The following is a 14,325-nucleotide window of genomic DNA, read 5'->3' on the forward strand; positions in this document are numbered from 1 at the left end:
ACAAGGCCTGGCAGAAAACCTGCTTGGAGGCTGAGGGCTGAACAGAGATTTCAGAGATCTCAGTGTTGAAGTAACATTGGAGTCCTGAGCCAATGAGAGAGGAGAGACCTTGGAGAATACTCTGAGAATTCTGCTGAAAATCTAGAAAGGCTACTATTGAGAAGGGCTTCACCCTAGGGCTGTGGGTAAAACTGAAATTGACTCATTGTAATAAAGTCTAAAATCAATTCTCAACAAGATCAAGACGATCCTCTGGTTAGTTATCTGCCCACCAGAAAAAAAGACAACAACACTCTTCAGAGGGTGATATCATAATCCAGATTTCCACAATGTAACATTCAAACTGTCTAACATATAATAAGAAATTACTAGACACGTAAAGAAGTAGGAAATGTGACCTATAGTCAAGAGAAAAAAGTCACTAGCAGTAAACTCAATATAATCCAGGTGCTGGAATTGGCAAAGACTAAATATATAAACGTATTAAAGGATTTAAAGGAAAAGATGGACAAAACATTTGCACAAATGGGGGAATTCAGCATAGAAATGAAACGTTTTAAATGGAAATTCTTGAACAGAAAAATACAGTATCTGAAATGAAGAATTCCTTGGAAATACTTTAATAGCATATTGGACATGGCAGAAGAAAGGATCTGTGAAGAAAGGATCAAAGACGGGTCAACAGAAATTATCCAAAATAAAGCATACAGGGAAAAAAAAGAATAATAAAATAAGATGGAACAAAGCATCCAAGAACTACGGGACAAATTAAATGGGCTAATATATGTGTATTTAGAGTTCCAGAATGAAAGGAGAAAGAGAATGGGACAGAGAAAATATTTGAAGAGATAATGACCAAACATTTTCCAAAACGAATGACAGATATCAACCCACAGATTCAAGAAACTCAGCACACCTCAAGGAGGATAAATACAAAAACACCATACACAGAAAATCATAGTCAAATTACTAAAATCACAGATAAAGAGAACTTTCTTAAAAATCAGCTGGAGAAAAAAAGGACAAATCACATTCAAGGGAAGAACAATAAGAATTATGGCTGACTTCTCATCAGGAACATTGGAAGCCAGAAAATAATAGGACAACATCTTTAAAGCACTGAAAGAAAACTGCCAACCTAGAATTCTTTATCCAGTGAAAACGTCCTTCAAAACTCAAGGTAAAATAAAGGCATTTTCAGGAAAACAAACACTGAGATAATTTGCTGGCAGCAGAACTTCAATACAACAAATACTAAGGATGGCCTTCAGGCTAAAGAGAAATAGTCCCAGATAGAATCATAAATCTGCAGGAAGGAACAAAGAGCATCAGAAATGTAAGGATGGGGGTGGCCCCATGGCTGAGTGGTTGAGTTCGTGTGCTCCGCCGCAGGCGGCCCAGTGTTTTGTTGGTTCGAATCCTGGGCGCGGACATGGCACTGCTCATCAAGCCATGCTGAGGCAGCGTCCCACGTGCCACAACTAGAAGGACCCACAACGAAGAATATACAACTATGTACTGGGGGGCTTTGGGGAGAAAAAGGAAAAAAAATCAAATAAAAAAAAATTCTTTATACACTAAAAAAAAAAAAAAAAGAAATGGTAAGTATGGAGGTGTTTACAAGAATTTATTTAAAAGACTATTGACTAGTTAAAGTAAAAACAATAACAATGTGTGATGGTATTCATAACAAATGTAGGAATAAAACATATGACAACAATAACACAAAGAGAAGGAAAGGTGTAAATGAAATTACGCTCTTACATAATATGAGAAGTGAGATGATATTAACTCAAGGTAGACTGTGATAGCTTAAGGATTAATATTGTAATTTCTAGAGCAACACTGAAAAAAAGAAGTTTAAAACCCAGAAGATGACGATGTGTAAATGTAGGTTCATTAATTGTAACAAATGTCCTGCTCCCGTGCAGGATGTGGAAAGCGAGGGAGGGTGGACATGTTGGGATGTGGGGCAGGGGGTATCTGGGCACTCTGTACTTTTCACTGAGTTTTGCAGGGAACCTAAAACTACTCTAAAAAATAAAATCCATGTTTTAAAAAAACAAGAGGAGATAAAATGTAATTCTAGAGTATACTCGATCCACATTAAGAAAGGAAGAAACAGAGGAACGAAGAGCGAATGGAACAAACTGAGGACACATAGAAAAATGCTGGACTGAAACCCAATCACACCAGTAATTACACTAAACGTAAACAGGCTAAACAGCCCAAGTGAAAACAGAGTATTAGACTGGATACAAGAGCAAGGCCCAGCTATATGATGTTCATTAAATACACAGACACCAAAGGAAGAAAGTAAAAGGATGGGGAAGAAAGGCACATCATGGAAATACTAATCAAAAGAAAGCTAAGCTGGCTACGATAACATCAGACAAAGACGATTTTAGGATGAAGAGTATTTCCAGAGATAAAGAGGGACATTGCATAATGAGAAAGAGTCAATTCATCAAGAAGATATAATAATCCTAATTGTGTCTCATTAATAATCCTAATAATATAGGTTCGATACATGAAGCAAAAAAAATGACAACTAAAAGAAATCAACAAATCCACAATAATATTTGGAAATTTTAATACTCCTCTTTGAGACATTGGCAGAAAGCAGATATAGAGAATCTGAAAAAGACAGCGTGAGAAAAGGAGGTAGAGAAGGAAACCCCAATCTTTTTGGGAATTTTCCTTTAAAGAGAGCAGAGACGTGAGCAGTGGCTGGCTTGGGGTACGAGAAGAAGGTTGGATCACGACGGGAGAAACAGCAGCACGTGTGTAAGAGGGTGAGGACGGCCCAGGAGAGGTGGGGACTGGTGATGGAGGACAGAACGTGGATACTCACAGGCGCAACGTCCTCGAGCAGGCAAGGAGACGAGACATGGGCACAAGCAGAAGTGGCCTGAGAAGGTGGTGTGTGTGTCTGGGGGACGGAGCTGGGGCAGTGGACCTTTCCCTAAACAGTGTCAGCCTCAGCCACTGGCCCTGCCCTCTGGCCAGGCCTCCTGAGGATGGGGGGGGGCTGTTGCGGCAGGAGCCTCACCAACCTCTCGGACGTGACATGCTCCTGTCCTTCTCTAGATCTTTGTCCCAAGATAATTCAAGCTGGTCACAGTGAGCTTCTCCAGCACAAGAGGTTGGGACGAAAGTGCTGCTTTTATAACTTTCATATATATTTTATTATATTATATATATTTATGTATTACATATAATTTTTTGGATATTTAGGGATTTGTTTCAGTCTTTTACAATAACACGTAAGGATGAAAATATTTTCTAAAGTAATCAGTTCACAGAAAAGGAAACGACTCTTTTTCTCATAAGAGAAGTGCACATTAAAACTACACCAAGAGGGCCTGGCCCCGTGGCCGAGTGGTTAAGTTCGTGCGCTCCACTGCAGGCCAGTGTTTCATTGGTTCGAATCCTGGGCGTGGACCATGGCACTGCTCATCAAGCCACGCTGCGGCAGCGTCCCACATGCCACAACTAGGACCCGCAATGAAGAATATACAACTGTGTACCAGGGGGCTTTGGGGAGAAAAAGGAAAAAAATAAAATCTTTAAAAAAAACCCCAAAACTACACCAAGATACTCATTTCCCCTAAATCGGCAAACATCAAAAAATTTGCCAACACATTACATTGGTAAGGGTGTGGGGAAATGCACTCTCATTCATTTCAATTCGTAAATTGATACAAACTCTATGAAAGTTAATTTGGCAATATTTATCAAAATTACAAACGAGCAAAGGATCAAGAAATTTCTCTCCTGCAACTTTAACTTACACGATGAAAAACCAGGTCTGTAGAGATGATTCACTGCAGTTCTGTCTGTAACAGCAACAAGACTGGAAACAACCTAAGTGTCCATCAGTAGGGGATTGGTTAAATCAATTACGGTATATCCATACAATGGAAATCATTCTGCTTTCCAAGAAAATTGTGTGTGTTACATGCCATCAAGTTGGCTCCAACCCCTGGTGACCCCGTGATTGAGTGACGTCCACAATGTCCTGTGCTCAACAGCCCTGCTCAGCTTCTTTGCTCATGCCTGTGGCCTCCTTTATGTAGTCAGTCCATCTCATATTTGGTCTTCCTCTCTTCCTGCGGCCGTCTATGTTTTCCCAGCATTATTGTCAAGAAAATTAGAAAGCTCCTTATGTGCTGACACGGAATGATTTCCAAGACATATCATTAAGTGAAAAAAGCAAGGCAGTGCTATGCTGAAATTTTTGTAAAAAAATAAAAATAAAAAGAGGGAGAGGAGTATATATATTTGCCTGTACATCTATCTATATCTATATATTTATATCTGTATCTATATCTAGTCTGTGTGTGTATCTCCCTGGAAAAATATACAAGAAACCAGGAAACTGGATACTGATGATAAGAATGGGAGAGAGGAAAAAGATAAAGTAACCATAAATAAAAACACAGGGGGCAGGAGAAAACGTTTAACAAACAACATTCAATGTAGTCCACTGCTTCCTGTTCTTTTCCTAAATATTACATTTTATCTTTTAGATAGAGGTCTTTCAGGAATTCCATCAAGAAAATCTGAAGCACATTCAGACCAACAACTTGACCATAAGCTAGGCTCAGCAGACAAGAGGTGGGCTGTGGATGCGTCTGCTGATCACATTTGCTAAGTACCTATTTTGTGCTTAAGATGGAAAAGCCACGCTCTGCCACCTGTAGAGATAGTTTGCAACCAATTATTCACCATTTCTATTTTCAATCTGTTGACATATTTTAAATATTATGAGTTATTGAATTAAAACTAATATTCACAGACATTCTCTTTAGCCATTAGCGAGGGTTCTCTTGATGAGATAACTAGATTAATGGAATAAAGCTGAGGATCAGAATGTGAGCTGCAAGATGACAGGATGCCCCTTCTCCCAACACCTCAGCTTTTATTAATGTAACTGTTGTCATCTTCTGAAATAAATTGGCTGAAGTTTGTGACCACTAACTCCTGTGCTGAGGAGCGCTGGGACAGACGGGCCCAGGGAGCCTTTGGGCCAGACCTGGCCCGTGAGGCCTTGCTCTTCCGGGGTCCTGCTTCACATGCGGCCTGTCCACGTACACATCTGCCTCTGTGCCTGCGACTTTAAACACCCTGGGCAGCTGGCCAGAAGCCTTGGCTTCCTTTGCAGAGTTGCCCAATCCGATGCTGGTGTTTAGCAAACAAAGCTAGGCTCCTGGAGCCCAAACAAGGGAGAAACAGATGCCCTCTTGCCTCTTCTGACCCCCAGGGCACTCCAGTGGGGCCAAGAAGCAGCATGAGATGCTCCCGAATTTTCATGGCTGAATAGACTTGAATTAACCTTCCCTGAGGCTGACAGGGAGTCCTCGGAGGGGAGACGACAGGGCCAACCAGCACCAAGCTTCCAGCTATGAGGGAACGGGACAGGCCTCAGAAGAGGCCTGCTGCTCGCTGTCAGGCCTTCTGCCCAGGCCCCTAAGATTCCATTTCTCCTCAGCCCACCCATCCCTCATCATTCCCTCTCTCCTTTGCCAGGCCCCTTTCCGCGGCTGCTTCCTTCCTGTCCACAAGCAGGCCCGACCCCTGCTCTTTTTAAAGCAACTCACTCTCTCTCCTATGGTCAGATTTTAAAGAGACACCTACACTCACTCCTTCACCTTTGGATCCTATTTCAACACCCACCACTCCCGGAACTGCTGGGGAGAAAGTTGCCGATGGCTTCCTTTCCCAAGCCACTGGCTTCTTTTCAGTCTTGCTCAACTTGACCTCAGAGCAGAGCGGGACACTATTGCCCAGTCTCTCCCTCCTCAGCCCTTTCCTCTAGAACATTCCGTTTGCCATCCCCCAACTCCTTACTGACGTTTCCTGTCCTCCTCCTCCTTCCGTCCCTCCATTAGGTCTCCCAGGGTTCTGACCTTGCCCCGCGTCTCTTCTCACTTTAGGCCCTTTGAGCACCATCACTTACTCCACGGTTGATTTAAACTATGGTCTCCAAAGGAATGAATCGCACGCCTCTATCTTTCCAACACTGCCAACTGGATGATCCACGGGGCCCCCTGATCAATGTGTCCAAAATGAAACTCATCACCTTCCCATCCTCTCCCAGTTCTCCACCTTCAAGTAGAGCAGTCAAGGCCCTTTCTGTTGCAAGCCACCTGCATCCGTAAATGGACCCTTGAACTTAGGACTAAGCAAAGCCCAGGGCCTTAAGTGACGTCCTCAGGACCTGGCCTCTCTTCATCTCTCAGGTGGGTCTCTCTCCGTTTGCTGCAGTCTGGGGTAGGCCCTCCTTACATGCTGGTTCCTGGCAGCTTCAGGCTCATCTCTTCCAGGTTCAAGTGCAGTGGGAAGAAAACACCTCTTCCTGGTAACTTCAGTCCAAGTCCCTGGGATTCACTCTGACTGGATCCAGTGTTCATTCTGGAACCAATCCCTGTATCGAGGAAGACCCGGTTGTGTAACTGGCCAGGTACTGAATGACATGCTTAGGCTGAGGTGGAGCCCCTCTGGAAATACAAGGACAGAGTGGGTTAGAGACTGTTCCCCAAAAGGAATTTAGGGTCTGCTTCCAGGAGAGAGAATCGATTCTCATCAGGCAACAACGGGTAAGGTCCACCACTCCAATCTAAGAGGCGCTGCTGTCCTTGTCCCTTTCCCTGCAGTCACGTACCCCGTCAAAGTGCCAGGGGGACTCCTTCATGTCTCTTGTTTTCTCTCCGTTTCCCTACTTTAATCCCTCTTGTCTTCTCTCACCTCGACTATTTCAGTAGTTCTCGAAGGAGGACTCCTCGCTCTGGTCACTCCCGTTCAATCCGTCCTCCACACCAACACAGTTCTTTCTAGAGCGTGCACTGGAAACCACCCTTCTTTGCTTTGCATGATTTCCAGATTCATCCAGTGGCTTTGTGTGTCAGCAGTCTGTTCATGTCGCCTGCTGAGTATCTTCCGTCCTTACATTATACTCCAATCTGTTTATCCTTCACCTGTTGGTGGATGTTGGCGTTGTTTCTGGTTTTTGGCTATTATGATTAAACATCTGTGTACAAGTCTGTGTGCACACGGTTCCATTTCTCTCGCGCAGATACCTAGGGGCAGCGGTGACGGCTCATACGGTGAGTGTATGTTTAACTCTTGAGAAGCTGCCAGGTTGTTTGTCCAACCATTTCACATTCCCACAGCAACATAAGAGAGATCCACGTGCTCCACGTCTTTGCCGATACCTACTGTTGTCAGACGTTTTCACTTTAATTTTATTAAATTATTTAACAGGTGTGCAGTGGTATTTCATTGTGGTTTTAATTTGCATTTCCTGAGAGTGGCAGTGTACACTTTTATATGCTTTTTGGCCTTTGGTACATTTCCTTTCAAAGTGTTTGTTGAAATGTTTGCGTATCCCAATGGGGTTGCATGACTTATTGTGTTCATTTGCCAAAAATTTGTTAAGAAATTTTGCATCTACGTCCATGGGGATATTGGTCTTTAACTTTCTTGTCTTGTAAAACCTCTGTCTGATTGTGGTAGCAGAGTAATACTGACCTTGTAAAATGATTTAGAAAGTGCTTTCTCCTCTATTTTCTGAAAGATTGATACCAATTTTTTCATGAATCTTTGATGGAATTCACAAGTGAAGTGGTCTGAGCCCGGACTTTTCTTTGTGGGAGGTTTTTAATGACAAATTTATTTTCTTTAATAGATACAGGGCTATTCAGATTCTTTTATTTTTTTCCGTCAATTTTGGTAATTTGTGCCTTTTAAGAAATGGGTCCATTTTATCTGAGTTGTCAGATTTAAAGGCAAAAAGTTATTCATAACATTCCCTTGCTGTTCTTTCAGTGTCTATAGGGTCTGTAATGATGCCCCTCTTCTCTTCTTTCAATGTGGAGCATTTTGAAGGGTTGCGGTGGGTTGAACGAACCAAATCCTAACCCTCCACAGTATAAAAATCACTAGATAACCCCTCTGATGGAAAGAAATCAAGAACAGGTGGTAGAAATGTGGTATCTGGAAAAAAGGAGGTCAACAAGGAGAAACTGGAAAAGAGTTGAAAGCAGTTGCCTCCGGGGACAAGATTAGTGTGGGGTGGGTCATGGTGGGGAACAGATCAGGAAACAGTTCATTCCAAACTAGTACAAAATTCGAGTTCAGGGTTTTCTCATTCCAGATCTCACCTCTCTCATTTGCCTTTTCCTCCCCTGCTTTAGGCTGCGCTGAAGATGTGCTCCGTGTTCCAATCCTTCTGTGAAATCCTCTCCTCAGCGTCATCAGGGGCCTTGGCTCAGTCTGGATTCTCTAGTTGTCAGACCCCATCCCTAGCCCATCTTCAGGAGGGCAGGCCTCGACATCCCCAAGGATCCTCACCTTGGGCCCGTGGTGGACCTAGCGCACTTGAAACCCAGAAGATCATTTTTTAACACTCCCCTCCTCGAGTAGGGAAAATTATCTCCAGTAATAATCATGAATGAAATGGATAACAGTAACAAGAAATGCAGGGGCTGATCTGGTGGTGTGGTGGTTAAGTTTGCACGCTCCACTTCAGTGGCCCAGGGTTCATGGGTTCAGATGCTGGGCGTGGCCCTACATACTGCTCATCAAGCCATGCTACAGTGGTGTCCCTCACACAAAATACAGCAAGATTGGCACAGATGGTAGCTCAGGGCCAATATTCATCAACCAAAAACAAAAAAAAGGAAAGAAAAGAAATGCAGACAATGAAAACATTTTATTGAAATTTTGAAATAATTATGCCAGTAAAAATTAAATAAGTATTATAATACAAAAAGGGCATAACTACTTAATCTTTTTACATATATTTTATATTTATATTTTTATATTTACTTGATGGTTTGATTTTTTGATGTTTTTGGTTATAGAACTATGACAAATGTTTACTTAAGTAATCGTCCAGTAACTTTAGTAAGTGAATTTTAGTAAAATCAATACATCTGCAACTAATAAATCATACCACTGATACAATGTTTTACTTTCTTTATATTTCATTTGTGAACTAAAATTTGCATTTTCCAAACAAAAAGATTACACTTCAGTCTGCACTGTTTCATCGTTTAAAATTTCAAATGCAAATAAAAACTGCAAGCGGCCACACAGAACGACAGAGGCCGACTAACTCGACTTCTATTGTGTCATCTTCACAATCACGGTCGATCATCGTTTACTTCAAATATACCATTTAAATGCAGGAATATGTAGTCTCACGGGGGTTGAACTGTGCCCAAAGTCGGCTTGAGCGATCCCACATCATTAGTGCTTCCTCCCCAAATGCAGGTGTATAGCTCAGTGTGTGCGTGGCGGGGCCCACGGCAGAACTGCGAGTTCTCAGAGTTAATGGTCATGTGGAATACGCGGTTTATTACAGGATAAGTAATACAAATGTGCTAATTTGAAGCTTACATATATACTATTAAAACTCAACAGAACTTAAACCCACTAAAGGTTAAAAGGGGAGGAGAATTTTATCTCCGAGTTTGTTTAGAATTGCCAAGTGCACGTGACAAAAAGCAGACTGGCTTTTAGGCACAGTTTTGTGACTGTTCTTTAATTGTCTACAGGCACCCAGGCAGCCACTCCCACCCTCGGTATGTCACTGTCCAGGGCTGACCGTTCTGTTACCACTCTGTCACAGAGGGTACTCCCTATCTCTACTTGACCTGCCATCTGCCCCCCACCTCTCACTTAGCTTCTGCTCCCACAGCTCCAACAAGGCTTTCCTTATAGGCGCTGTCCCATCCTGTTGAATCCAGTATCCGTCTTACTTGACTTTTCGGCACCATTCAACCCCACCAACTATATCCGACTACTTTCTTGACACACCCCCTTCTGCTTTTCCACCCACATCTCCAGGCACTCGTTCTCAGTCTCCTGCACTGCCTCACACCCCCACATGCACCCACTAAATGCTGGCGCTCCCAGGGCTTCGTCCAGGCCCTCATCTCCTCGCGCTCTACTCTCACTAGAATCTAATCCACCCCCAGGATGCCAAACACCGCTCACAGGCCTACCACTCTCTCTGCAGTCCCAAACTGCCTGCTTCCCACCTCCATTTCAGAGGTCACCGACATCTCAAACCAAATATGCCCACAACCTGAGACATTCATGTATTCATTTAACATTCAACAAACCTTTAACAGTCTGTAAATGGACATCAGCCATGAACATCCAGCTCTTCCTTGAATGTTCCCATCTCAGCAATCACATCGCTGGGCACCTGGTTACTTAAGCTGGAAACCTGGAAACTACCCTTGATACTTTTTCCCTAATCCTCTACATTAAATCAATCACTCGGCCCCATCTATTCTTCCTCGAAAACATATCCCAAGTCCATATACTTCTCCCATCCCCACCACCCGCTCCTGGTCCCAGCCTCCATGATTTCTCACCGGGACTACTGCAACAGCCTTCCACTCTTGACTCATTGCACCCACTCTCCACTTTGCAGCCAGAACGGTATTTTTTGAGATGCCAATCTTACAGTGAAATCCTCTGCTTAAACCCTTTCCCCATATGGCTTACAAAGTCCAACACGATCTAGCCCCTGGCCACCGCCCACCAGCCTCGTCTCACTGCACTCGTCTGGAGATCATGGTCGCCAGATGTGCCCAGCAGCTCCCTACATCCAAGATATCACACATGCACTGCCCTTTCCTCTTTGCCTCACTAGCTCTTCTCAGCCCTTCTGGACTCTGGCTATTTGTTCCTTCCCCAGTGAAGTCTTCTCTGCCCCACTCTGATGTCCACTAGCCCAACGAGGGCAGTGAGAGTGCCACCCTATTTACCGCATATCTCTGGCTCCCAGTACCCAGCCTGGCACCCAGGCAGATGCTCACAGCAAGGCTGGCAGTGCCTCCCTGGTGCTGCAGGGCCAGAGGCTCAGTGATCTGGAATGCCTGTGCTGTCTGGGAACTCCTAGGGACAGGTGGTCTCTGGCGACCAACCATCAAACAGGACGGAGAGCTGCCTTCTGCAGGTTTGGCCACACTTCCTGGAAGTCTCCGTGTACCCTGAAGGTAAGTGCCTTGGGAAAACAAGCCCTAAAGGTGGGACTTTGCCCCCTAAAGCGGCCCTAGGAGTCACCTCAGCACCTTCTCCCCACCCCCCGACGCCACCTCCCTCTGGGGCTTGCTTGCCCAGGGTTTCTAAGGTCAAGCTGGTCTAGATCCATACATTTCCTCCAAGGCAAAATGTACCCATGACTTTTTTGTGCTTTTGAGTCAGACCAGAACAAGCACGAGGTGTGAAGTTTTATTACCCCCTGGGAACTATTTACACTGGGCGTGCTGCTTGGGTAAGGACTGTGGGAGAACATGGTCTGGCTTGTCTTAAGAGCAACAAGTGGGTGGGCCCAGCTCCTGGGCGAAGGGAAGGCAGCTCAGTAGGGCCATTGTTCCAGCATCAAATCCTTCTAAAGTTCCAGCTGGATTACTTGGAGGCAGTTTAATTAAGGCTGCTGTGTTTCCTTCTTTCTTCTAACTTTGTTTACTTAAGCACTTACCACCGCTCCAGAGGAGCACAGCTAGTTAGAAACTGCTTCTCTGCCCCTTGAAGATGTAGGTCAGAGCTCCCTTACACACAGAAAAATAAGTAAGATCACACAGGATTTGATTAATATAGTCTATAAACGTTTTTGTCTATAAGTTTGTATGTATGCATCCATCTATCATCTATCTATCTATCTGTCTATTTATCTATCTATCTATCTATCTATCTATCCATCCATCCATCCATCCATTCATCTGGCTGGCTGGCCAGCCAACCTACCTACCTATCTCTGCATGCCTCAAAGAGAATATATTTTTATTTCATATGTTCATGGAACATTCATAAAAACTGGTCGAGTACTTACAAAAAGAAAACCACAACAGATATTTTTTTAATGTAGAAACCTACAGGTTACATTTACTGATTATAACCCAATGAAATTCGAAGAAGCTAAAAGTTTTTAATATTTTGAAATTACAAATATATACCTAGGTACCTCTTAGATCAGAGAAACCAAAAGTAAAACTCAAAACTCCCTAGAAAGCAATGAAAGAACACTTAATACCAAAATCTCTGAGGTAAATAAAGCTGCATTCAGAGGAAAATGTATAACCTTAAAATGCCATCATTATTCAAGAAGGTGAAAAAATACCAAAATAAAACTAAGCACTTCTCTTAGAAAGAAAAGAACAGTAAAATAAATCAAAACAAGCCAGTAGTGGTAACCAAATATTAAAGATGCAATCAATAGACTAATAAATACCAAGTCGCAAAAAGAAACAAATGCCAAACTGGTTCTTTGAGCAGACCACTAACTTCTTCAAAAATTTAGTTATGAAAATAATAGAGAGTAAAAATACGCAAGATCAGGAATGAGAAGAGGAATAACCAGATACAGGAAGTATGAAAATAATTTTAAGACAATATACGCAACTGTATAGTAATAAATTAAAAAAACCTATGAGAACTGGGTGGTTTCTAAAAACCAAACATGCTACCAAAATCTACCTATGAAGAAATGGGAAACTTGAATACTCCAATTAGCAGAGGACACAGTGCGTTGATGCTTAAAGGGAAATATTGAAAAAGATTCTAGAAACTGATGGGTTTGCAGCCTCTCATCTAACTTTAAAAACCTAGAACAGGAAATTCTAATGTAATCTAAGTACTGCAAGCCATAGAAAAGGGTGGAAATCTCCCCAATTCGCTTTGTGAAGGCAGTATAATTTTAATTCTAACATCTGCTGAAGATACCAAGAAAAAAGAAAATTATAGACCCTCTCACTTTAAAGATGCAAAATCTCAAAATATTAGCAAATAGAATCAGGAAATGTATCAAAAGAATAACAAATTAACACATTATGACTAAATGGGGCTTATTCCAGGGACTAAGGGTGGTGCAGTATCAGGAAATGTATCAACATAACGTATTACTAAAAAAAACTAACGGAGAAAAAACCAATATGATCATAATAATTGATGCCAGAAGGGCATTTGCTCTAGTCCAGCAGCCATTCCTAACTTAAATTCCTACAAATGAAAAGGAGGCCAGATTCACTGCTAAGGAAATGGAAAACAAAGAATGAGATCCCACTTTGTATCCATCAGACTGGTAAACACTTCTGGTGGAGGCTCGAGGAAAGGGCACTCAGAGACGGCTGCAGCCCTCCCACGCCCCACCAGCATTTCTGGAAAGCGATCTTGCAGAAACCCTCTCAGGCAATCGGCTCCTGAGAATCTACTGCACAGAAATAAAATCAGTGCACAAGTCCATAAATAGGAGGATGCTTATGCAGCCCAGCTCATGGTGGGCAGGGTGGGATGGACTGAACACGAAGTGAATGCCCGGGATGCAGGACGAGTTGAGTCAATTACAGAATATTTACACCATCCATTATCAAGCAGCATTTAAGAGAATAGTTACACCAACCTGAAGGCAACACTGAGAAGGTGCAAAAAAGTATATATGATCCTAACTTTATAGAAACAAATGTTAGGAAACCATATATGAATATTTGTGTATACACAACGTGAATATAATTACATGAGCATAAGGAGAATATGAGCAATATACGAGGTTATTAGATTGAAGTGGAATAGATAGGGGTGATGTGGGGGGAGTGAAAAGGAAAATACTGCAATAACTGCCCTTGTATGATATATATGTGAAATTATATTTTTGTTTTGTCTTTGTACAAAAAATTTTAAAACTAATTTTTCAAAGTCTCAACAGGACTATTCCACAGCAAGCTCTTTTTTTCTTTCTCCGGTGTCTACAATTGCTGGAATCATCTCCCACCTGGAGAAACGCAGCTTGGATCAACAATTGCTCCTCAGGCCCTGGTCTTCACAGTGAACTGGCACCTGCGAGGTGGCACGCTGGGCTTGGAGGAAGGTAGACGTCTCATGCACACCCTTTCTATGCCAACTGCTTCTCCACGCCCCAGAGTGCTTGGACAGCCTGTCTTCAAACAGTGCCCCACGGCCCTGGGAGCCCCTCAAATATTCCAGTTGTGCGCTCTCACTCGGGGGCGTTAGCCACAACTCCCACGGTCTCTCCCACTAAGAAAGGGCACGTTCTCTGGATGCCGGGCTTTGGTTTGGAAACTGTAGCCCCTCCCTTCCCTAAGCTCTTGGACTTCTGTCTGGCTCCTGCTGAGTTCAAGTGGGCAGTGGTGGATGGGGTATGCGAATGGGCAAGGGACAAGATTCCTCGATTAAATCCAACGCTTTGCCTCCTCCATGCTGAACTGGACCCAAGTGCGGCTGGAGAAAAGCACAGCCACGCTGCGTGGTCTCACCTTAAATTCAGGATCGCCAGCCTCGGACAGGCCC

Source organism: Equus przewalskii, chromosome 2 (genome assembly GCF_037783145.1).
Source record: "Equus przewalskii isolate Varuska chromosome 2, EquPr2, whole genome shotgun sequence".
NCBI classification, from domain to species: domain Eukaryota; kingdom Metazoa; phylum Chordata; class Mammalia; order Perissodactyla; family Equidae; genus Equus; species Equus przewalskii.